The 26,737-nt window shown below is 40.0% G+C and overlaps 1 protein-coding gene across 1 annotated transcript in view; it reads right to left on the bottom strand.

Annotated features, from left to right (window-relative positions):
• IQCM (IQ motif containing M) overlaps positions 1-26,737 on the bottom strand; it is a 472,102-nt gene that overhangs the window by 385,639 nt on the left and 59,726 nt on the right. Inside the window, exon 2 of the mRNA XM_006162328.2 lies at positions 23,086-23,191. The gene's annotated coding sequence lies outside the window, so the exon portion shown is untranslated. The remainder of the gene's footprint in view (positions 1-23,085; positions 23,192-26,737) is intronic.

A 26,737-nucleotide genomic window follows, 5' to 3' on the forward strand; every position in this document is an offset into this window, starting at 1 on the left:
CTTCTCCTTCATTCTCCTCTCGGGATCTTGGGCACGCACGCACACGCACCCGGCGTGAGTTTTAAGCCACCGGGTACAGGACGCAAACCGCGGTTGACTATGTGGGAGTCCAGCGACATAGCCATTATGCTAACTGCTGGTCCCCAATCATTATTTTATTGAAGCTCCACAATTACTAATAATAGCTCTGCATTTAGTATTATTTAAAGTAATTTTTTTGGTAAAGGTTTTTGCCTTAGAGAGTGTGCACTCGCTTGAGAGAGACAGAGACAGTGAGAGGGAAAGTGAGAAATTACCACCCCCACCCCACTCCACTACGGGGATGGCCATGCCATTCCCTTCTCCTCCATTTTCCTCCTGGGATCTTGGGCATACACACACACAAGCCCAGCATGAGTTTCAAGCCACTGGGTCCGGAACTCAAACCACAGTTGGTCATGTGGGTGACACAACCACTGCACCATCTGCTAGTCGTAGTTATACTAATTTTTTAGATAAACTCATTACAGATTGGAGCAGTCCAGAATTTGTTCAAGGCCAAAGAACTATAAGTGAGAGTCAGGATTCAACCCAGACTCCTTAGACTCAAAAGCTCAAATTCTTAATGTTGGGCATGTTACCTAGCACAGTGAAATGAGTGAGGAGAAACTCCTGCAGAAAAATGCAATGCCTTAATCAGAAAGTTTTTTTTTAGCCTAGAGGAATTTCTTCAGGAAAAAGAAGTGTGAGCAGAAAGTACTATGTGGTCTTGGTGTATAACTAAGCAAAATGTCCTATTTGCCAGGGTAAGGATGCATTTTCCTTAAAAAAAAAAAAAAAGAGTCCGAATTTACCTTGTAACCCATGGGCTGAAATTAAGTACAAGGGACTTCAAAAAGTTCATGGGAAAAAATGGAACTGAAGTTCAAGTTATTTTAATGCAAAAAAATACTTAAATCCCTGTATAGTTTTTTTGTTTTGTTTTGATTTGCTTTCATAATGGATACTTCCCATGATTTTTTTTTTTTTTGGAGAGGTTTTTGCTATAGGGAGCGTGCACTCGCCAGACAGACAGAGAGAGACAGAGAGATAGAAAGCGAGAAATCACCCCCCAGGGAGGATGGCCATGCTGTAATCCTTTTCCTCTCGGAATCTTGGGCACACACGCACATGCGCCTGGCGTGAGTTTAAGCCACCAAGTCTGGGACTCGAACCGCAGTCAACTATGTGGGAGTCCAGCGACAAAGCCATTACGCTAACTGCTGGTTCCAACTTCCCATGAAGTTTTTGAAGACCTGTTGTACAGTGCTTGGAACACAAAGCAAACATGGACTTAGATGAGGATGCTGTTATACCCTCTAGTGCAAGGAGCAAGCAATGTGCACAGAAGAGCTGGATAAATGCTTGATATTTTAAATGAGCAGTTTCTTAACACAAATGACAAGTCCCAAATCCTATAAAAGGGCTTTCAAAAACTCCATGAAAAATGTGTTTTACTATTATTTTTATTATTATTTAATTATTTGGAATATTATTTATTGGATTAATTACCTAAATTTTCATGCTTGAGTTTTTACTACTGGGAACCATCACTCAATTAACTAGCAGCATCGCCCTAATGGTTACTTCAAACTGGATGTTGCAGAAATCAGGTAAGAACAGCAAGAGGGCCACAGAGTGCATTTGAGTCTGCCACCAACCTACAAAATGATAGAGTACAGTTGACAGATTTCTTCTATCAGACCACTTTAAAGTCACCTTAAACATATAAAAAGTATTAAAAACCTACTTCTCCATGAAATAGTCTTGTAGAATTTAGAATGTGACTAATATATATCTTCGGTATGCCGACTAATGCTGGGAGTAGGAACACCAAGAAAGAAAATCAAAGTCTCTGGAACAGTCTTTGACTAGACAGGTACTCTCAAGGAACAATAAAAGTGATAATGTTGTGAAATAAGAGACAGATAGTGTCTAAGATAAGATACATGTGAGAATAACAAATCAAAGATAAAGTAATTTTGGAGATAAAAAAAAGATAAGGAAGTCTGTGTTTATTGTTATTTTTTATTGTATTTCTATGATGTGCTAAAAATGACAAAGCCTTTACTATTTTGCAATCATTACTCCATAGTGCCATAATTTTTTTTCTTTTTATGGAGAGGTTTTTGCTATAGGACGTGTGCACTCGCCAGACAGACAGAGACAGAGAGACAGAAAGCAGGAAATCACCCCCCAGGGGGGATAGCCACGCCGCAATCCCTTCTTCTCCTTCTTCTCCATTCTCCTCTTGGGATCTTGGGCACGCACGCACATGCACCAAGCGTGAGTTTAAGCCACTGGGTCCGAGACTTGAACCGCGGTCAACTACGTGGGAGTCCAGCGACATAACCATTACGCTAACTGCTGGTCCTCATAGTGCCATAATTTTTTTTTTTTTTTGGAGAGATTTTCACTGTAGGGCGCGTGCGCTCGCCAGACAGACAGAGAGAGACATAGAGACAGAAAGCGAGAAATCACCCCCCAGGGGGGATGGTCACGCCGCAATCCCTTCTCCTCCATTCTCCTCTCGGGATCTTGGGCACGCACGCACACGCGCCCGGCATGAGTTTTAAGCCACTGGGTCTGGGACATGAACCGCGGTCGACTACGTGGGAGTCCAACGACATAGCCATTATGCTAACTGCTGGTTCCCATAGTGCCATAATTTTTATGAAGGAATTTTACCATAACAAAAACGGTTGATAAAAATAGGAAATTCAATGGATTGCCACAGGTATAGGATTTGGTTGCCAGGTTTGCAATTGAAATTCTGTTTATATGGCTTTCAGATTTTAAATTCGGTGTTACTACTGCTACCCATTCCACATTAATGAGAAATGCTATAAAAAAAAAAAAAAAGAGAGAGAGAGGAGTTAATATTGAAACTAACAGAAGTAATCAGATTTTTTTCTTTACCTCAGGCTAACTGAAATGTTTGTACCGAAGGATATCACTAACAAAAAACAAATATTAGGTTTCAAAACAATATGTAAGGAGGACTGTATTTTGTAAAAACTACCAATAAAAAGTACAATGCAATCTTATCATCTCTGTCCTTTTTCATGTTTTTATTTATTCCAAGAGTGAGAGAGATACATTAATCACAACAGGGTCCACCCTCAGCTTCAACCAGCACAAACTGTGGGCACATGCATGCCTGGTGTACTCAGGGAGGCCTTCAGATGCAAACCAGCAATGTTCCCATGTGAGTCTGCCTCTTTCCTGCTGTACCACCATCCATGATCTTTTCCTTTTCTGTCCTCATTTTCCAAAAGCAACATGTATTACTTAGATAATTTTTTAATAAATTTTATTTATGCATCCATTTATTTTTAATTTGACCAGAGAGAGAAAGGAAGTGAGAAAGCAAGCCACCAGATCTGGGACTCAAACCATGGTCAGCCGGGTGGGAATGTCCAGTACCTTAACCACCATGCCACCTGCTGGTCCCCTCAGATAATTTTTAAAAAGAGAACAAAAAGAGATAAAAACTCTAATAAAATGATTTTCATTAACCAAGATCAATTTATCATCAAAATGGTAATTTATCAATTTCTTGCAATAATTATCATAAAGATATTCTTCATGGAGAAAAGCATTGCTCACAGTTATCAAAGAGTATTAAACTGGCTGTCATCTTGCCTGAGAAACTTTGATATACATACATTTTTGTGGATGAAATTCTTACTGTGTAACTGATTTTTCAACACTCCTTGAAAGATCATTATCATTATCCCATAATATACATTTTTCTTCCATTATATTTAATTAAATTTTAGGTTGCTGTATTCCGGCTGTCATATTCAGCTCCTGTCACTTCAAAAATCATATTGAGTGAGTCACTTCTAACAGACATGTCTGTAAATAGCAAATCCTATCACACATGGCTAGTCTTAGAAGAGGATTATTTCCTGAACTTGACCCTGGTTTCTAGGATGCATCTTGTTTAAAGGGCTATGGTCTTTTCTCCACTGGGTAAAGTGAAAATTTCAGCATTGCAACTGCATAGTTAAGCTCAGAATATTAAATGGTCTGTTGAGCTGCATTATCACTACTGCTGATCTTTAGTGTTTATCATTAAAATTACAAGTTAAACAGGGTTTTTGAAGAATCGTAATCCCTATGGTGAATATTCTTTTGAAAACTATGAAGCGAATGAATAGGAATAGAGAAGGACTATAGATGCATTTTTAATAAAAAAGAGACACATACAATGAACTTTCATAAATGTGTATATACTGGGACTAGCAGATGGCATAGTGGTTACATCCCTGGACTCCCACATGGCTGACCACAGTGCAAGTCCCGGACTCAGTGGCTCGAAACTCATGCCAGGCATGATTCCGTGCATGCCCAAAATCACAGAAGGAGAATAGAGGAAAAGGGATTGTGGTGTGGCCATCCACCCTGGGGGGTGATTTCTTACTTTCCCTCTCATTGTTTCTATGTGTGTATCTCTCTCTCCAGTGAGCACATGCACCATAAGGCAAAAACCTCTTTTTAAAAAATGTATATATACTAAGAATATCTGTTTCATAGTTTGGGATGTTTACTATTTTCAACACATATTTAACCTTATTTTATTGATAATTGTATGGGCTGCTACAGTTTAGGTTTGTTCCCTGATGGTTTCTGTGTTGGAATTTGGTCCCCATGTAATTGGCAGTGGAAGATGTTGAGACTGTTAAGAGATGAGGCCTAATTAGCAATATTTGGATCACTAGGGCATCATCCTCATGAATGGATTAGTTCTGTCTCACAGGAGAGAGTGTGTTCTAGCTCTCATGAGAATACATTAGTTTCTAAGAAAGCAGCTTGTTGTAAAAGTAAGATGACTACCCCCAGTTCCCTCTTTGCATGTGCCCACTCTTCTGTTTCTGTCAGCCATGTTGTGACATGGCACCAGAGGACAGCCCGATGCCAGCCGATATCTTTGAACTTTCCAGTCACTAGAATGGCAAGCCAAGGAGCCAGCAGATGGCGTGATGGTTAAGGAGCTGGATTCTCATGTGGTCAACTGTGGTTCAAGTCCCAGACCCGGCAGCTTGAAAATCACACTGAGTGCATGCATGCCAAAAATCCCAGGAGAATAATGGTGGAGAAGGGATTGTGGTGTGGCCATCATCCCTGGGAAGTGATTTCTTACTTTCTCTTTATTTATCTGGAGAGCACACACACCTAACATAAAAAAATTTTAAAAATATATAAAAAATAAATTAAAAAAAAGAGTAAGCCAAATAAACCACTATTCTTTATAAATAACCCAGTCTCAGGTATTTCAGCTAGCAACATAACAGTGAACTAAAAAAAAATACCTAAAATGAGTGTATGACTAGTCCCATATGTCAAGGAAGCAACTCCCAGTCCTGATGTAAGTAATTTTATTACTTTCTAAGTACCTAAAAAGATAATTCAACTGGAGATGCTATTTTCCCACAACTTGCATTTTATTTCAAATTAAACTTTTATTCATTACAAAAAAAAGTGTGAAGGCATGGGTAGATTAAACTGTTAGTAATCATGCTTTCGACAGAGATATAATTTGACGGTCACTATGAAGTCTTCCACAATTTGAACAATGAATTAACAGCAACACAGGGTGACCTTTCCCGCATCACAGTCTCTGCCTATAATAAAACCCAGGTTAGAATTTGAAAAGTTTACTTACTAGATAAATCATTTATAATAAATCACCTGAGTTTTTTGTCCCACATTTGGATCGTTATAAGTACAATAAATTATATAGATAACTAGCAGTCAACATGAAAAAAATATTTTTTAAAGCGATTTTTGCTCTAAGGCATGAGGCAGAAAGTGATAAATCACCCCCCAGGGGAACAGCCACACTTCAATCTCTTCTCCTCCATTCTCCACTCGGGATTTTGGGCATGCACACATATACACCCAGTATGAGTTTCAAGGGCCAGGTCCAGGACTCAAATCATGGTTAGCCATGTAAGAGTCCAACATAACCATTACATCATCTGCTGGTCCCATGAAAACAAATTTAAGTACAGATTGTATGTCAAATATTACTAAGCCTTGGACCTGCAGTTAGCATAATGGCTATGTTGCTGGACTCCCATGAGGTCGACCACGGTTCGAGTGCCGGACCTGGTGGCTTAAACTCATGCCAGGCGCGTGTGTGTGGATGCCCAAGATCCTGAGGAGAAGGGATTGTGGCGTGGCCATCCCCCTGGGGGGTGATTTCTCGCTTTCTATGTTTCTCTCTGTCTTCCTGGCGAGCGCACGTGCCCTAAAACAAACAAAACAAAAAACAACAACAACAACAACAAAAAAAAAAACTCTCCAAAAAAAATATTACTAAGTCTCTTTAAAATTTTCAGGACATGTGAATTTTAAAGTCAAAAATCCTATTGAGGATCAATTTTCTGAACAGACTACACACCCCACAGGAATTTGAATGTTTCATGCCAAGAGTTTCAGCATACAGAATGCAGCCTGTGACATTTCTGTCTCTAATGGGATTACCCCAATATTTTCCCTACCCTCTAATCAGGATAAAGTTACTCAACAACAGGAGCACTTAAATAGAGACCAGGGATCATTAGGGAAAATACTCCTGAGACTTGGCAATTGAATCACATACTTACTAAAGGCTTAAGATATATGAATCCTCCTCTGTGGTATTACTTGGCACTATGAGTTATAAACAAAACAGCTGACAAAGTTGAACCTTTCAGGCACTGTATGTAATTTGTTCATGAAGACAACTGAATTCTTTGCATTATTAAAGACTAAATTTAGAAAAAAAATACATTAATGGATACTTTAAGCTATCTGGGGTATTACATCTAGATGAAGCACTTTAGAAAGACTATTAAAATCACCATAGATCATAAAATTAAATATCCAAATAATCTTCCATTACATAGGATTTACTGTTACTTGCATTTAATAATTAATAAATATAAGGAATTTAGTAACCGTAAGTGTCCTTACTACACTAGAACTTACCTAAACTACAGATATTGTTCTCATTAAGCATCCATGCTTGCCAGGTTTCCATCCTTGCTCCTTCTCTCATTCTGTACAGTTTTCTTAGGGGAACTCATCTGTACCCATAAATTCGAGTACCTCCTGAGTCCTAGAACCATAAATTCAACTGCCTGCTGGACAGATCCCCCAATGTGGTCCATCAGATATCGAAAACTTGAATTACCCAGATAAAATCCATGATCATTTTACTTTCATAATGAGCCCTTCTCCTTATCTTTGCAAATAAAACTATCAACCATTCTGACCCAGCATTTTACTGGGGCACAGAAGCATCGACTCCCTCAAATACGAAATGAGATCAGAGACCCACCCACATAGCACCTAGACCTCCAAACTGTGTGGTACTCTATAGCTAAAAGAGGTTAAGAGTAAAAAGAAAAGATAGACCATGCTACACAAATTTAATAAATAAATAGAAGAGGAAAAAGATGGAGTGACTATATCAATATCAGGTAAGTATAGTTCAGAGAAAAGAATATTGCAAGAGATGAAAATATCACTTTATAATAATAAAGGGGGTCAATTCATCAAAGGACTTAAAAATTCTAAAGGTTTATGTACCTAATAACAGAACTTCAAACTACACAAAACAGAACTGATACAAAGAGAAATGGATATATCCACAATTATAGTTGGAAAATTTAATACTTAATAAAATAATCGATAAAACATCAATAGTTGGGGTCAGCAGGTGACTTGATAGCTGAGGTGCTGGTCTCTCATGTGGCCTACTGCAGTTTGGGTTCCAGACCCAGTGGCTTGAAATTCATGCCAGGCACATGTGCATGCACACCCAAAATCCCAAGAGGTGAATGTAGAAGGAATTGTGGCACAGCCATCCCCTCAGGGGGTGATTTCTTACTTTCTCTCTCTGTCTCTCTGGCAAGTGCACATGTGCTATGGCATGAATAAATAAATAAATGAATGAATGAATGAATGAATAAAATTTTGTCAATAATTGTTTTAAAATAGAAAATTAGTAAGTATACAGATTTAATTAACACTATCAAGCAATTTGATCTCATTTACAATTATAGAATAAAAAGAATAACAAACTAAATCTAAAGTAAACAAAATTTAAAAATAATGAACATAACAGAAATCAACAAGAGAAAATTGAAAAAAACAGGAAAAAAATCAATAAACGTGAAGGCTAGTTCTTTGAGAAAATCAACAGATGAATTGCTAGTCTAGTCAGACTGATGGGAAAAACAGAAAAAATACATTAATGGATACTTTAAGCTATCTGGGGTATTACATCTAGATGAAGCACTTTAGAAAGACTATTAAAATCACCATAGATCATAAAATTAAATATCCAAATAATCTTCCATTACATAGGATTTACTGTTACTTGCATTTAATAATTAATAAATATAAGGAATTTAGTAACCGTAAGTGTCCTTACTACACTAGAACTTACCTAAACTACAGATATTGTTCTCATTAAGCATCCATGCTTGCCAGGTTTCCATCCTTGCTCCTTCTCTCATTCTGTACAGTTTTCTTAGGGGAACTCATCTGTACCCATAAATTCGAGTACCTCCTGAGTCCTAGAACCATAAATTCAACTGCCTGCTGGACAGATCCCCCAATGTGGTCCATCAGATATCGAAAACTTGAATTACCCAGATAAAATCCATGATCATTTTACTTTCATAATGAGCCCTTCTCCTTATCTTTGCAAATAAAACTATCAACCATTCTGACCCAGCATTTTACTGGGGCACAGAAGCATCGACTCCCTCAAATACGAAATGAGATCAGAGACCCACCCACATAGCACCTAGACCTCCAAACTGTGTGGTACTCTATAGCTAAAAGAGGTTAAGAGTAAAAAGAAAAGATAGACCATGCTACACAAATTTAATAAATAAATAGAAGAGGAAAAAGATGGAGTGACTATATCAATATCAGGTAAGTATAGTTCAGAGAAAAGAATATTGCAAGAGATGAAAATATCACTTTATAATAATAAAGGGGGTCAATTCATCAAAGGACTTAAAAATTCTAAAGGTTTATGTACCTAATAACAGAACTTCAAACTACACAAAACAGAACTGATACAAAGAGAAATGGATATATCCACAATTATAGTTGGAAAATTTAATACTTAATAAAATAATCGATAAAACATCAATAGTTGGGGTCAGCAGGTGACTTGATAGCTGAGGTGCTGGTCTCTCATGTGGCCTACTGCAGTTTGGGTTCCAGACCCAGTGGCTTGAAATTCATGCCAGGCACATGTGCATGCACACCCAAAATCCCAAGAGGTGAATGTAGAAGGAATTGTGGCACAGCCATCCCCTCAGGGGGTGATTTCTTACTTTCTCTCTCTGTCTCTCTGGCAAGTGCACATGTGCTATGGCATGAATAAATAAATAAATGAATGAATGAATGAATGAATGAATAAAATTTTGTCAATAATTGTTTTAAAATAGAAAATTAGTAAGTATACAGATTTAATTAACACTATCAAGCAATTTGATCTCATTTACAATTATAGAATAAAAAGAATAACAAACTAAATCTAAAGTAAACAAAATTTAAAAATAATGAACATAACAGAAATCAACAAGAGAAAATTGAAAAAAACAGGAAAAAAATCAATAAACGTGAAGGCTAGTTCTTTGAGAAAATCAGTGATACAGATGAATTGCTAGTCAGACTGATGGGAAAAACAGAATGAGAACACAAATTACCAATATAATGAAAAAAGTATTAAGATTCTATAGAAAGTTTAAAAATAAGAATATTTATCAACAACTTTATGTCAATAAATTCAACAACTTAGAAAAAATGATACTTTTTAAATACACAAACTATCAAAGTTCATTCAAGAAGAAACAAATAACCTGAATAGTCCTTTTTTTCTTTTCGTTTTTTGCCATAAGGTACATGCACTCACCAGAGACAGACAATGAGAAGAAAAGTGAGAAATCATCCCCCCAGTGTAAGGCCATGCTTCAATCCCTTCTTCATTCTCTTCCTGGGATTTTGGGCACACACAAACGCATCCAGAGTGATTTTCAAGCTAAAATGTCCAGGACTCCAGGATCGAACCACGGTCTGCCATGTTGGTGCCCAGCATCTTAACCGCCACAGCACCCACTGGTCCTAGTCCCTTAGTCCTGTTTTTGTTTTTGTTTTTTTGTTTTTTGTTTGTTTGTTTGTTTGTTTTGAATCAACTATCTAGCTAAAACAACAGATTGAGTAATGGTTACGACACTGAACTCCCATAGTTGACCGCAGTTCCAGACCTGGCAACTTAAAAAACTCATACTGGACGCATGTGTGTATGTGCCCAAAATCCTGAGACGAAAATGGAGAAAAAATTGTGGCATTGCCATCCCCTTTAGGGGAGTGATTTCTCACTTTCTGTCTGTCTCTCTCTGTCTCTCCAGCAAACACACACTCCCTATAGCAAAAATCTCTCTAAAAAAATTTTCAACAATACATTGAAAGGATAATTAATACATCATGATCTAAGGAATTTATCCTATAATGTAAATTGGTTAAACAACAAATATCAATAAATGTAATTTGCCATATTAAATTAAAAGAGAAACCAGTTTATTCATCTCAATAGATACAGAAGAAAAGCTTGACAAAATCCAATTCATTCCTAATTTAAAAAAAAAAAAAAACTTTCAGCAGACCATGAGCAGAATGAAATTTTCTTGACCTGATAAAGAACATTTGTAAGAAAAAAAAAAAAAAAACTACATAGCTAGCATTATACTTAAAGGCATAAGACTGAATGATTTTCCTACCAAGATAAGCAAGATAAAGACACCCACTCTCACCACCTCTCTACACAACTGAATTGAAGTTCTAGCAGTTCAACAGGCAATTGAAATGAAATGAAAGGCATCCAGATTGGAAAAGAAGAAAAATAGTCTTTACTTATCCAGTGGTTTTTCTACTTTACTAAGTTGCTGATTTATAACTTCTCTCTAGATAGATTAAATAGTAAAATAATTCTACAATTTTATTAAAATTAGAGCAAGGATATTTACCAGTAATTATAAATTTCCTATTAAAATTTTTGTTTTGTTGGGACCAGCAGTAATGGCTATGTTGCTGGACTCCCATGTAGTCGACCATGGTTCAAGTCCTGGACCCAGTGGCTTAAACTCATGCCGGCGCGTGTGTGTGCGTGCCCAAGATCCCGAGAAGAGAATGGAGGAGAAGGGATTGCGGTGTGGCCATGCCCACTGGGGGATGATTTCTCGCTTTCTGTCTCTTACATGCCCTGTAGCAAAAACCTCTCAAAAAAAAAAAAACAATTTGTTTTGGTCAGATGACCCAAAAAAACTGCTCTCTGTTAAACGGAGTATCACTATGACCAAAAACTGTTATGGAAACCACTTTGAAATGTGCTATATTTAAAAAATGCCATACTTAATATTTGTCTTGGAATTATTATTTAAATATCAGCTCCTGTCGAACACAATTTTTCTTCACAGAATGTGAGTAAAATAAAGTCAAAAGAACAAAGGTTAAAGACAAAGACTGCCTTAAACAGTGTATCATACTTAAATATCATACTATCTTTTAAAATTTCCTCTTATTATAAGGTAATTAATTTATTCATTTACATTGTGAGAGTTCTTTCTTCAAAATACTTCATTATAGAGTAAAATTATTTTTATCATTTTATCTGGGAGATAAGGCTTACAGAATAATGAAGTTCTTTCATCAATGTCTTTATCTGTTGGTTGGTTACATGGTTCAGGCTTCCTCTTCATAATAATATTTTGAAAAGTGCTATGTTCAGATCTATTTTTTAATTTTATAATGCAATTACAGTGTAGATCCTGTGTGTGTATGTGTGTGTGTGTGTGTGTGTGTGTATCTCTAACATACAATGTAGCTTCACATTTGTGTATAAACAGACTCAGAATAAGGAAACATAAATTCCTGTGTTTGATAATGATTTGTTATGACAGCATACTTTCATTAACTTTAATAAAAATAGATAATACCACGGAATTTACTTTTTAATCCTAGTAAGATAACATTGGAAGAATGTTCATTTAAAATGGAAATTGGTGGACAGAGAGTGGAGCATGATAATGTATCACAACCCACACGGGAAGGGTCCTGGGTTTGTGTCCTAGAATCTCCTTCAGCATGTAAAGTGCATGACACCCACAATCTGGGCTGAGATTTGAGTGGACTGTGGTGTGATGACACTCTTGGAGGTACTGTTTCTTTCTGTTTCTCTATCTTTCATGGAAATAATAAATAAATGAACTTATTAAAATAGAGATATAACCATATTTTCTTTTAGGAAAATGATCTTATATCTTATTTCATCCATTAAGTCTTTGTTTACAGAATCTGTTCCAGTTCTATTCACTTAGAATTTGTTCCAGTAGAAGTGACTTGGTTTAGATGATCAAATACATGGTTATACCACATTTTAGGGAGATTACTTTGAGCCTTAGAAAATGTTCATACCTTTTGAGCCATTTAATCCTTCAAAACATCTACACAAAGGAAACAATCACAGAGGCAGATATGCGATTTATACACAAGTATGTCTATTATGAGATTGTTTATGATCACAAAAATGTAAACAATTTAAGTGCCCAATAGTAAAGAATTTTTAAATAAGTAATGGTTCATCAAAAAAAAGAAATATTGAGACCAGGAGATGGTGTAATGGTTACGTTGTTGGAATCCCACATAGTCAACTGCAGTTTGAGTTCCAGACCTGATGACTTAAAATTCACACTGGGCACCTGTGCGTGCATGCCCAAAATCTCAAGAGGAGAATGGAGGAGAAGGGACTGCAGTGTGGCTATCTTCCCTGGAAGGGCAATTCCTTGCTTTCTGTCTTTCTGTCTCTCTGGTGAGCACATGTGCCCTATATCGAAACTCTCTCAAGGGACCGCCAGACAGCGTAATGGTTACATTGATGGACTCCCATGTAGTTGACCATGGTGGTTCAAGTTTCAGACCCAGTGGCTTAAAACACATGTCGGGTATGTGTGCACACATGCCCAAGATCCCAAGAGGAGAAGGGATTGTGGCGTGGCCATCCCCCCAGAGGGGGTGACTTCTTGCTTTCTCTCTCTCTGTCTCTGTCTCTCCAGTGAGCACATGCGTCCGATAGCAAAAATTTCTCTTTAAAAAAAAAAAGCAAACCTCTGGGACTGGCAGTTGGTGTAATAGCTATGTTGCTGGACTTCCATGCAGTCAACTGGTGGCTTAAACTCACACCAGGGACATGTGCATGTGCATGCGTGCCCAAGGTCCTGAGAGGAAAATGGAGGAGAATGGATTGTGGCATGGCCATCTCCCGCTAGGAGGGTGATTTCTCACTTTCTGTCTCTCTTGTCTCTCTGGCAAGCACACGTGCTCTATAGTAAAAACCTCTCCAAAAAAAAGAAAAAAGAAAAAAAAAAGGAAACCTCTATAAATCAGTTAAATATGATGTGGTGCTCAAACATTGTTTTTTAATATGTTCAGTGGCTAAGATATGTTCCAAGTGCAATTATGACAGAAAAAATAAAGAATATAATGTGATCATACTATAATTCCTCTTCACTTACACGTATTTTTATGCATAAATACACGTACACACTCACCCACACACTTACCATGCAGAAAAACAGAAAAAATATATATATACCAAAAGATTAATATTTGTTTCTGGAAGATGATAATGGGCAATATTTTTCTCCAAACTTTGCTGTATTTTTCAAATTTTTTAAATAATGTGTCACTTTATAAGCCAAAAAAGAAAAATTACTGCAAGAACATAAGAAAGAGAATAAAATGATAAAAGATATTCCACTTCAGAGTTTCACCAATGGAGAGACGAATTTGAATAAGAAAATGAAAGATAAAGCAAGAAGCATCTTTAAAAATAAGTATACACATGTATCTGTGATCTTGACTAGGAAAGGCTGGAAGGATGAGAGGCCCTGTTGAAGGTATCTGTCTTTCTCTCCTGTCTCTGTCTCTCTCAAGAAATAAAAGATATACTTTTTTAAAACAAAAAGAAACGTTTTTTAAAAATAAAAAATGTTGGGACCAGCAGGGGGCATGGTAGTTAAAGCACTGGCTTCCATATGGCCAATTCTATGGTTCCAGTCCCAGAATTGTGGCATGGCCATCCCCCCTCCCCCGGAGGGGGATTTCTCATTTCCTCTCTCTCTCTCTCTCTCTCTCTCTCTCTCTGGTGAACACATACACCCTAGGGCAAAGATGAAAGAAAGAAAAGACAAGGAGAGAAGAAAGGAGGAGAGTAGAGGAGAGGAGGAGAGGGGAGGGGTAGCAGGGAAGGGGAGGGCAGGGGAGGGGAGGGGAAGAAGAAAGGAAGAAGAAAAATGTTTAAAGGATAGCAATTAAAATAAATTTTTTAAATGTGAAAACATGTTATATGGAGAACTCTTAAATAGCCTGAGAATGCTTATCCTAGGAAGAGAAAATTTAAGCAGACACAGATTTTGCATCAAAAAATGAAAAAATATGTAATGGTTAGAACTAAGGATGAAAAGGGATCTCTCATTAGGCCATGAGTTGTCCCTTTCTAAGCACTGCTGAGTTGCTATCCACTAAATACACGTAATGTCACTGAGCAAAAGAACTGGCTTGACAACCACTAATACCCTTCTAAATTTTGTCTTAGAGACAGGGGTCATATATCAGATGGGTATTTAAACTAACTGTTCTCTAATGATCTCTCCAAATCGGGCATGATGTGATGTTAATCTTGCTGAAATTTAATCCACATTTCTCACATTTCTTTTTATATCAAACTGTAAGATAAAGCTGGTGTCCCGTAAGTTAACAGCCAGTTAGTGGTTCTTCTCAGTCGCCTCACTGTTCATTAGCACTCCCACTGGAGGTGGAGAGGCAGAGAGGTGTGCATTCAAATGAGCTGAGTCCTGTGCAGGGTAAATTTCATGCAACAGTTTCATACCACTGCCCAAAGGAGTAAGTGAGCATGATGAGTGTGCTTCCTGAACAGTTTTATCTTTATTCTCTATTTCTCCCTGGATCTGGTATCATTTGTTAACTAAACCTGAAGTAAGCCTCATTTTTGGGGGGTGGGGGGGATTTTGCTATAGGGCGCATGTGCTCGCCAGAAAGACAGAGACAGACAGAGAGACAGAAAGCGAGAAATCACCCCCCGGGGGGGATGGCCACGCTGCAATCCCTTCTCCTACCTTCTCCTCTCGGGATCTTGGTCACTCATGCACACGCACCCAGCGTGAGTTTAAGCCACCGGGTCCAGGACTCCAACCGCGATCGACTACATGGGAGTCCAGCAACATAGCCATTACGCTAATTGCTGGTCCCAAGTAGACCTCATTTTGAACTCCTCTCTATATTGGAAACTTGCTTTATCCTTTTGCCTAAGTAAATGGCTCTTTGCTAAATAACCCGAAACTCCCTGCCCTAAGATGTTCCTTAGTGATGTCATCATCGGTCACCAGACTCCTTGCCCTGAGCCATGAAGATCATTAAGTCAACCATGTAGTCAACCATGGTTCAAGTCCTGAACCCAGTGACTTAAACTCATGCCGGGTGTGTGTGCATACATGCCCAAGATCCAGAGAAGAGAATGGAGGCGAATGGACTGTAGTGTGGCCATCCCCCCAGGGGGTGATTTCTCCCTTTCTGTCTTTCTGTCTCTCTCTGTCTTTCCGGTGAGCACGCGTGCCCTATAATAAAAACCTCTCCTATATATATATCCCATTGTGTTTAGGTAGGGATGAAACATACCCATAGGGATGATTAACCTGCTCATTCTGCTTCTGTATTCACTTTTGCTTTTACATTGTAAAACCCTATCTCCTACCCTTCCAAGCCCACCACACCTTGTCCTCATGAATCACCACATCATCCAGGAAAAGACTGAATTTTTGGCCTTCTCCTTTCACACAGGCCTGCAGGTTTTTGGGAGACATGAGTCCCCACATAGGCTGCCGGCTTAATCACGGAACACCAATAAATTTGGCTATGTCTGGATGTCCTCTTATTTCTTGCTGATTAGGCTATAACAAACCTACTGATATAGAGTCCCTGAAGTCATAAATAACTCAGGGCTGATAGCTGTCTAAGGTTTCTGTCTTCCGACAAATTTACTGCCCCTCCCTGGAGCTACAAGGTAACCTGAAAACCTTGAATAGGTTAGTAACTTGAATAGAATAACCTTCCTGCTTCTCTACTGCCTCCCTTTGATGCTGCCTAGGGTGGGTTCTGAGCCCGAGACCTCTCCTTCCCCAATTCTCCCATAAAAGATTGTGTCCAACCCCCAGTTGATTTAGAGTGTTAACTCCTCCATGCCCACTGATGTAATAAATAGTTCTAATCTCTCTGAGTGCTGCTTTCCATTCATTGACATCTGGTTTTCTGTAACATTTTGGTGCACTGGCTGGGAAACAGAATCAGACTGGCACTTTGAGCCACCGATTCCAGGGCATTTCTCCCCAGGACATGCACTGAGGTGTGGAGAGATAGGCACGCCCCTGTCTTATTTAACAAGATCCCTCAGCTGAGGTGCCTGCCCCAAGGCTGAGCATTCCTGGATCATAGGACTCCAATTGGAGAGAAGGACCAACTCCTGGAACCTGATGCCTTCATCAACTCTGGTAATCTGGTAAGCCTCCAGAGATCTGAAGAGCCCTAGTCAGACCCACTTGATTTGAGTGGAACGGGAGGCCTGTACACTCTCCTTCGATCACAGGACCAGCAGTCAGGGCTCATCTGGTAACTGGCTGAAGCCACCGGGTATCTGTAGAGCCCTAGTCAGACCTACTCGATTCGGGTAGAAAAGGAGACCTGTACGCTTTCATTTGGTCGCAGGACTGGCAGTCAGGGCTCATCTGGTAATTAGCTGGTGTATAACCTCTGAATGAATGTGAATGTTTGTGATGAGCAAATTTGTTTGTGGCTCCATGGCTTCTCACTATGGATCATGACTGGGTCTGTTTAACTAAATTTCTGTGCTTCCATGAAGGCTAAATGGCAAAATTGGTGCTGAGGGACTTCTTCCCTTTCTACGTGTTCAATCCAGTGGAGGTTCTATATCTGACTGCTTATTGCCAAGGAACTACACAAAGCCCACAAGGTACATGGCCGGACAGACACCTGATTGGTTCCCACTGTGGGGGCACCCACCCTTTGTCTGTTGTTACACCGTTCATGGGAGATGGGGACCCAGAGGCCGATTCCTGTAAAGGTGGATAGGCAGAGTAGCAAATGTCAGGTCACAGATTCTGTCCTCAGAGATGAGGACACGAATTCCTCACAAATGTGATGAAAAATGTCCTCCAAGAACCTGTCGTGACCCTCCTACAAAGGTTGCCATCATGGAGCAGAACCTTCTCACTTTGTCTGAAAAAGAAGAGGTCAGGCATCATCCTCTACCTAGACAACCTTCCCTTGTCAATTAGCTTGACAGAGTTTCATTCCCTTGTCCTCCATTCCACCTGTCATCTGCCACAGAAATACCCATCTCCAGCACCGAGGTATCTACTGTTGGAATATCAAGGGGATAGACCCCATAGACTGAACACTGTGGTCCTTCTGATTGCATCCCATGGCTGAGGCCCTCCTGCAAACTTGAACAAACGTATCGCCTGTGCTGTCTGGCCTATTCACCAGCACTCCCAGGAGGCTGCACAGCTTCTGAGCCTCTGGGCTAAGGCCCACCCCCAGGAGCCTCCATTCCTCCAGAGTCTCCTCATTGATCACTTCCTCCAACTAGTGATCTCCTGAGCCTTTTGTGAAGTGCAGGATTTTGATAACTAGAGAGGTCAAAGATATTTGGGATATGATGACAAAACCTCAATCTAAGTCATCTAACCCCACTATGCTGGACTGTATGCTAATTTTTAAAATGGCTTATCTGCTGATTTTATGGAGTTAAAATGGAACTGGAGAAGTTGATAGCCCTCCGTGAGGTTGAATGGCCCTCTTTCAAGGTTGGATGGCTGCCACAGGGAACCTTACAACACCCTACTGTGTTAGCTATGTACAATGTTGTTACTGGCACCCCTGGCCACCCTGAGCAGTTTCCCTATGCTGACTCCTGGCTACAAATAGCCCAAATCATTATGTCCTGGGCACACATCTGCATAAGAGGGAAAAACCAATGCACTATTTTGGCCGCTCCTGTCATGCCCCCAGTGTCAAACTGACCAAATGAAACCCGTGGCCCCAAACCTGTAGGGCCTCCCAAAAGAGGGGTCATTAGCAGCTTTACCCCCATATGTCCCAGTCGAACCAGTAATCAAAATGCTGCCCCCATCTGTTTCCCCAGGGCCTAAAGAGCAGCCCAAGGAGCCAGCATCAGTTCTACCAGTTCAGGAGGGAGGCCACCAGCTGTCTCGAATCCCATGCCTAGATTCTGCCTCAGCCCACCTCCCAGAAGCAACTACATTAATTCCTGGGAGCCACAGAACTCTATAAAATTCAGATCCTACGTTTTGAATCAAGGCTGGGGCACTGCCCCAAGGATAGTCTGTCTACTCAGCGGGCTGAACTCTGGGCACTAATTTGGGCCCTAAGATTAGCAGCCGGTAAGAGAGTAAACATCTACACAGACTCATGATATGCCTTTGCTACCCTGCATGTTCATGGAGCTTTGTACTGAGAGAGGACTCCTCTCAGCAGAAGGGAAGACAGTTAAAAACAAAGAGGAAATATGCCAATTATTAGAGGCAGTCTCTGAGCCAAAATAAGTGGCAATCATCCATTGCAGAGGACACCAGAGTGGGGAAGACTCCATCACCCTGGGACACCAGGTTGCAGACCAGACAGCCAAGACTGCTGCCTACAGAACCCCAAGTGCTGTAGCCCACATGTTATCACTCACAAGCCTCCCAAAAGCCCCCTCTTATACCTCCAACAAACATGGCTGGGCAAAGTCAAAGGGAGCAACCCTGGGAGAAGACAGACTGTGGAGATTGCCAGATGAAATAATATACATGCCTCAGTCTTTGGGGTATTTGGTAGTAAAGCAGCACCACGAGATGACTCACTGGGAAAAGACTAACCTAGAGAACATGCTAGGCCGATACTATGTTTTGAGTCACCTACTGTCATCATGTGCAACTGTGAGCATGTGGTGCGAGACCTGTGCCAGACCTGTGCCTGGCCCCACCCAGGGGCCAACTCGGCTGACTAGAGTACAAGCCACCAGGACAACTCCCCTGTAATTGCTGGAGGCAGACTTCTCGGAAGTACAACTATGCTGGAGCTATAAGTACTTACTAGTCCTGGTCTGCACTTAAACAGGCTGGGTGGAAGCCTTCCCTACATGAACCAAAAAGGCCAGAGAAGTTATTCAAGCCCTTTTGAAGGAAGTTATACCTCAATTTGGGCTTCCCCTTATGACCGTGTCAGACAATGGCCCTGCTTTCATGGCAGAAGTTAGACGTGGAGTGGCAAAGGCCTTGGACATAATATGGAAGCTTCACACTGCTTATCAACCTCAGTGTTCTCGAAGAGTTGAACAAATGAATTGTACCCTCAAGCCCACCCTGGCTAAGCTCTGTCAGGACACTGGGCATCCCTGGGTGGATGTCCTCCCACTACTTAGAAAGTGACTTCAATGTATACCCCCAAACCAAAGTCACTCCCCTAATGAGATTCTGTTTTACCAACTATCCCCTTTAGTTACCCAGGCCCAAATGGCTTGACATTCATCAGCTGGGTGAGGCAGTCCTGACTCATGATCTGGTGGCCTTAAGAAAGACTTTAAAGAAAATAGCCCATGTCACCTTAGAAAGAACTGCTGTTCCCCTCAGAAACTGGGTACAAACATGAGCCCTGAGATCTCATGTGAGTTAAAAATTGAAAAAAAGAATCACTACAACCCATCTGGTTGGGGCCATGTGCTATTGTGCTTGTTACCCCTACTGCAGTAAAGGTTGCAGGGCTAGCCCTATAAATCCAGCACTTGCAAGTAAAGCAAGTTGCAGTACCAGAGGACCCTGGGGTTTGGATGGTGAAAAACCACCCTGAGCAGTCAACTAAAATAACCTTCCAGAGGACCAAATCCTGTCATCAAGACTACAGCCCTGCTGCAGCCACTCCAGAGCTGGCTGCTCTATGCACAGCGGAAGCTTGCAGCCACTCTTGGGCTGGCTGCTCTATGCACTGCAGAAGTTTGAGGAGTCTACAGCCCTGCTTTGGTCACTCCGGACACTGACCAATCTACGTTCGGCAGAATCTCAAGAACAGTGACTTTTACACCATACCCTTACAATTTCCTGCTCCTATACCTTCCCATAGTACTGGCTTTGCTTCTCCCCATTGGTCTGGCAGCAGTGGTCCCAAGGGACTGGAAATTATGAGAGAGGCTTTTGCTAGCAATACTATACTTCCTGGTAATAGAAACCTTGATAGGCCTAAGACGCCTGGGTTAACTAACCAGCGGCATTTTCATTGGGGCTCTGTTCCTTACACCAATTTTGCCTTAATGATACTCCTGAACCTGGGCCTTGCTCTTTTGTCGAGGCTTACAGGTAGCTACATCCCTTGCCTCAAATGGCGCAACCGAACCATCCAGCAAACCACTATTTGACTGCAACTGGATGCCTACCTATCAATGTTAGACCACCTGCCTGGGATTTATGATCCCATAGTCATTCCAGGGTCCCCGAGCCAGCTGGCATTAGAGCACTGGGGGTGAGGTTACAAGTCCTGCCTCAACTCAGTCACCCTCCAGGAGTGCTAGGACAATGGAGCACTTTTTTTTTTTTTTTTTGAGAGGTTTTTTTGCTATAGGGTACGTGCGCTCGACAGACAGACAGAGAGAGACAGAGAGACAGAAAGCGAGAAATCACCCCCCAGGGAGGATGGCCATGCTGCAATCCCTTCTCCTCCATTCTCCTCTCAGGATCTTGGGCACGCACACACACGCGCCCAGCATGAGTTTTAAGCCACCGGGTCCAGGACGTGAACTGCGGTCGACTACGTGGAAGTCCAGCAACATAGCCATTACGCTAACTGCTGGTCCCCCTATTTTGTGGGTAAGAGCAGAAAAAAACAGACTGTTACAACTATCCCCCTGCAGGGAAATGGGTCTGCTATGCACGTCTCAGACAGTATGGACTCTAGACATGGGCCCCATAGCTACTGCCTCTCCTGGGTCCGCTAGAAGTTATCCTTTTAACACTGGCAATCAGACCATGTGTCCTTAATCTGATTAAGTGATTTGTAACCTCCCACCTTAAGGCATCAAGTATGAACTGCTTGTTGCTGCCCCTGAAACCTATGTTTACCACCCTCCTGTTAACTGACCCTCCTTGAGTATAGTTGAGGAGACTCAAGAGGTGGGAATAATATGAAGAAACCCTGAATTCATGAATAACTCAGGGCTGATAGCTGTCTAAGGTTTCTGTCCTCTGGCAAACTTACTGCCCCTCCCTGGAGCTACAGGGTAACCTGAAAATCTTGAATAGATTAGTACTTTGAATAGATCAGTACCTTGAATATATTAGTCTTACTGCTTCTGTGCCTCCTCCCTTTGTACAGGGCTGGTTCTTTTTTTTGGAAGAGGTTTTTGCTATAGGGCATGTGCGCTCACCAGAAAGACAGAGAGAGACTGAGAGACAGAAAGCGAGAAATCACCCCCCAGGGGGGATGGCCATGCCACAATTCCTTCTCCTCCATTCTCCTCTCAGGATCTTGGGCATGTACACACATGCACCTGGTATGAGTTTAAGCCACCGGATCCGGGACTTGAACCATGGATAACTACATGGGAGTTCAGCGACATAGCCATTACACTAACTGCTGGTCCCCATAGGGCAGGTTCTGAGCCTGAGACCTCCCCTTCCCCAATTCCCCCATAAAAGATTGTGTCTGATCCCCAGTAGGGGCTGGAGATTAACTCCTCCATGCCCACCGACATAATAAACAGTTCTCCTGATCTCTCCTAATGCTGCTTTCCATTCTTTGGTGTCTGGTTTTCTGCAACACTCAACTAAGGATATATAATACAGTTACCATCTCAGCTTTCCTAAAATGCCAAATCTGTAACAATATTAATATGATAACACTGAGCTCACCCAACCTAACTCAAAGTTTCTATTTCATCACAACTGAATACACTTGTACAAATGGCTGATCTCTGTCCTACTCTGTCATTACCTCTACAGTAAATGACCTTCACACTAAAAGGATTATAGTCACTATCTCTTAAGTTTCATTGGTTAAGTTTCCTCAGGTTAAGTCCTCATCCAGAAAATATTTACAGAAAACAGACTACACTGAACAAGTTTTTTAAAAAATTATTTTGGCAAAAACTATACAACTACAATTTACTACTTTGACTATTTTCAAGTACACAGTTCAGTAATGTTAAATACATTCACATTGTTGTGAAATAGATCTTGGAACTTTTTCATCTTGTAGAAAAGAAATTCTATACACATTTAAAAACTCCACCTTTTCCTTTGCCCCAGGCTCAGCTTCTGGTAACCACCAACCCACTTTCTATTTTTCAGAGTTTGCTTTTTTGTACACATGTTCTCCGATTTCCTTGTGTTCTTAATATATTTCTGAAATGGAGAAAATGCAGACCAATGTTTCAGCTCATAACTTTTTTTATAAATCAGTTATTGTTCAAATATTAGGTTCCTTGAATGCCACAGGATATAGTGTTTTAATGCTACTGCAACTATAAAAGCAATTTGAAGAATAATGGCCACTTTCCCCTTATCATACCAAGAAAGCAATTGTTAGAAAAATGTAAAAGGCATTTAAGTAGCTTTTCTTCACAGTTTTGTTCAAATTTAGCAAAAGTATAATTAGCTGAACAAGTTGGTTAACTTTGTAATATAGGTCACATCCTCAACTGGCAAACCTGCAGCAGCAACAAGCTTTGTAATAAAATGCAAATTTCCAGTTCTTTAAAAAAATCACATTCAGAAAGATGAAGAAAATACCTCCAATATTCTCTCTTTCCCAAGAGGGAAGTATATATAAAAGAGATGTTAGAAAAAAAATATTCTTTTAATTAAACAAGTTAAGATGTTGCAATAATTAGAAGACATTCATTTTTCTCACCACCATGTAATCACTTCCACATTATTGGACAGCTTCATGAGTTTGACTGCTTCATTGCCATTTAATGATCCTAGAAATAAGCCAACATTTTTCTTGGGTTCTTTTGCTGAAAAAAAAAAAAAATCCAAGAAGTTACTGTGGGGAATGAAGCAATTCAAATTTTTCATGAACATTTAAATATAAAGTATTTCCTTTCATCCTATCCTTAATGTCAAAGTTTTAAAAAGATAGACTTCTTGAAGCTACCAATGTTTTTGAAAATAATTAAATAAACAAATATTTTCTGAATAAAAGTATCCAGTTGAATGCTGCTTCTCCAAAAACAATTGCCTCATTATATGACTCAGAATGGCAGGTATAAAGAGAATAACAACTATATTTTGGATGGCAAAATTTAATATTCAAAACAGGATACTTTGAAAATGAGAGAACTGTTCTTAAAAATTAAGCCAGGATAACGGACATAAATGAGCCTACTGAAGAAAAATTAGTAAATGTAGTTTCCCTAACTATACAATATGCTTTACAATTTATTATAGTTCTTCAAAACTCTTTTTTTCCCTGAAAACAACACTATGAAACAAATTACACTATGCCGGCTTTATTTAAGTTCCTTCCTTCCTTCCTTCCTTCGTTTCTTTCTTTCTTCCTTTCTTTCTTCCATGAGTAAGGGAAAATGAGAAAGAGAGAAGGGGGAAGAGAGAAAGAGAGAGAGCACCCCCAAAAGGGTCCTGAAACCACAATCTACATGCACCTTGCAGCTAGCCCTAAATCATGGGCAAGCAAGAAATCACCCCCTAGCGGGGAAGGCCACACTGCAATCCCTTCTCCTCCATTCTCTCGGGATCTTGGGCACACATGCACACATGCCTGGCATGAGTTTAAGCCACCAGATCTGGAACTCTAACCGCAGTCGACTACATAGGAGTCCAGCAACATAGCCATTAAGCCAACTGTTGGTCCCTGATCTATTCTATATTTAAATATCAATAGTTATATGGGACCAAAAGCACAACATTCCTTGTGTCTGGACAAGAAGTAATAGATGTAACTTTTCCCTACTCTTCTCACATAGTTTAACTAAAAACTTGTATTACATACAAGGGGTATTCAATATGTTTGTGGAAAATACAAAATATTAAAAACATGGATTTCAAAAATTTTCATGTCAAAATCATCTCATACTTTAATTCCATTTTCCAGATTTTTTATTAAGTCTCCACATGATATAAGCATAACAAAATTCTGAAAGTAAAGAGAATAAGCCCCACTGTTTAAGGATCTCAGCGTTCCCAAAAATGACATGGTGTTATTATGTTCCCCAAGTTTTCTTTTACTGTCATGGATCTCACATATAGAGAGGTCAACATCCCAGAAATATTGCCAGGTGCAGATAAAATAAAATAAAGTAAAATAAAATCCCACTATCTCTAACAGGACTAGGATAGGGGCAGCTTATCATAATGAAAATGTACAAACAGAAAGAAAACTATGAACCTAACTACACTCACCCAGCAAAGGCCAAGTGAAGAGAAACCGACTACAAATTTGTCATTGTAGTCAGAGACTTCAGCACCCCTCTCTGAATAATTTCTCACATAACTAGGCAGAAAATGTGCAAGGATGTAGAAGAACTCAACAACACCATCAATCATGAGAATATAATCAATATTTATGGATCACTCTAACCCACCAAAAGCAGAATACAGTTTTTTTCAAGTGCTCATGGAATACATACTAAGAGACTATGTGGTGAATCATAAAACAAGTCTCAACACATTTAAAAGAACTGAAATCATATACAGTCTGTTCTCTGACCACAATAGAATCAAACTAAAAATCAGTAACATAGCTATAACAGGGCCAGCAGGTGGCATGGTGGTTAAGGTGTTGGACTCCCAAATGGCCAAACACGGTTCAAGTCCCAGACCTAATGGCTTCCTTTCTCACTTTCCCCTTCTCTTGCTCTCTCTGTCTCTTTGGCTAAATTAAAATATAATAATAAATCATAATAACAAGTAAAATTAATTAAAAATATTTTTTAAAAAAAAGATTAATTTAAATAATATAACTAGGGACCAGCAGTTAGTGTAATGGCTATGTTGCTGGACTCCCACGTAGTTGACCGCGTTTCCAGTCCCAGACCCGGTGGCTTAAACTCACACTGGGCACATGTGCGTGTGTGCCCAAGATTCTGAGAGGAGAATGGAGGAGAAGGGATTGTGGCATGGCCATCCCCCTGGGGTGTGATTTCTTGCCTTCTGTCTCTCTGTCTCTCTCTGTCTTTCTGGTTAGTGCACATGCCCTTTAGCAAAAACCTCTCCAAAAATAAAATAAATTAAATAAATTAATACATAAATGACATAGCTATAACAAGAAAACTCCATAATCTTGGACACTAAACAATATACTTGTAAATAATCCATGGATCAGAAAGGAAGTCTCAGGGAAATTTAAAAATACATTGAATTGAATTTAAATGAATATAGAACATATATAAAAGTTTGTGAGATGCAGCTAAAGCAGTGTTGAGAGGGGAATGTATAGCAACTGAATGCTTACACTAGAAAAAAAGAAAAGCTGGTCAGTTGTGGTGGTACAGTGGTACTATAACCCTCCAAGATCCTGCAGCCCTATGGGAACATCCCAAGTTCATAACTGAAGTCTCCCTGTACCTGCTGGTCATGCATGTGCACCTGTGATACTGATCAGCTCAGGCTGAGGGGGTGGTCATTAGAATGTGAAGACCCAGGCCCTACTGGGGGTGACTCTCACTCTCTCATGCATACTCTCTCTCTTTTTCCCTATTCCTCTCTTCCTCCTTCTGATAGAAGAAATAAACTTTAAAAAATGAAAGTTTCAAATTAATATTTTGAGATTCAACCTCAAGAACCTAGAAAAAGAGCCATAAAGATAAAAGTAACAAGCTTATTTTTGATAAGATTAATATAATTGACAAACCTCTAGCAAGACTAATGAAACAAAGGGAAAGTCTATAAATTACTAATACAAGAAATAAAACAAGGTATCACTAGAGATCCTGTAGACACCAAAAGAATGAGGGAACAATACAAACAATTCTAGTAGGTCATCAGGAAAGTCTTTCCCCATGACCCAATATAAATATAAATATGAAAATATAGATGAAATACACCAAGTTCTCAAAAACTACAAATATTACAATATGCCCAATAAGAAACAGATCATTTAAATATTCTTGTGACTATTAAAAATTATGTTGGTGGGACTGGCAGATGGCATAATGGTTACATTGCTGGACTCCCACATAGTTGAACTTGGTTTGAGTCCCAGATCCGGCAGCTTAAAACTCACACCAAGCACGTGTGCATGCATGCCCAAGATCCTGAGAAGAGAATGGATGAGGAGGGACTGTGTGGCCCTTCCCCCAGGAGTGATTTCTCACTTTCTGTCTCTCTGTCTCTCTTTGGGAAGCATATGTGCCCAACAGCAAAAATCTTTCTAAAAGAACAATAAATTATGTTCTTGGGAACCAGCAGTTAGCGTAATGGCTATGTCACTGGACTCCCACATAGTCGACCACGGTTCACGTCCCAGACCCGGTGGCTTAAAACTCATGCCGGGCGCGTGTGCGTGCGTGCCCAAGATCCCGAGAGGAGAATGGAGGAGAAGG

Source organism: Tupaia chinensis, unplaced genomic scaffold (assembly GCF_000334495.1).
Source record: "Tupaia chinensis unplaced genomic scaffold, TupChi_1.0 Scaffold139871_1, whole genome shotgun sequence".
Lineage (NCBI taxonomy): Eukaryota > Metazoa > Chordata > Mammalia > Scandentia > Tupaiidae > Tupaia > Tupaia belangeri.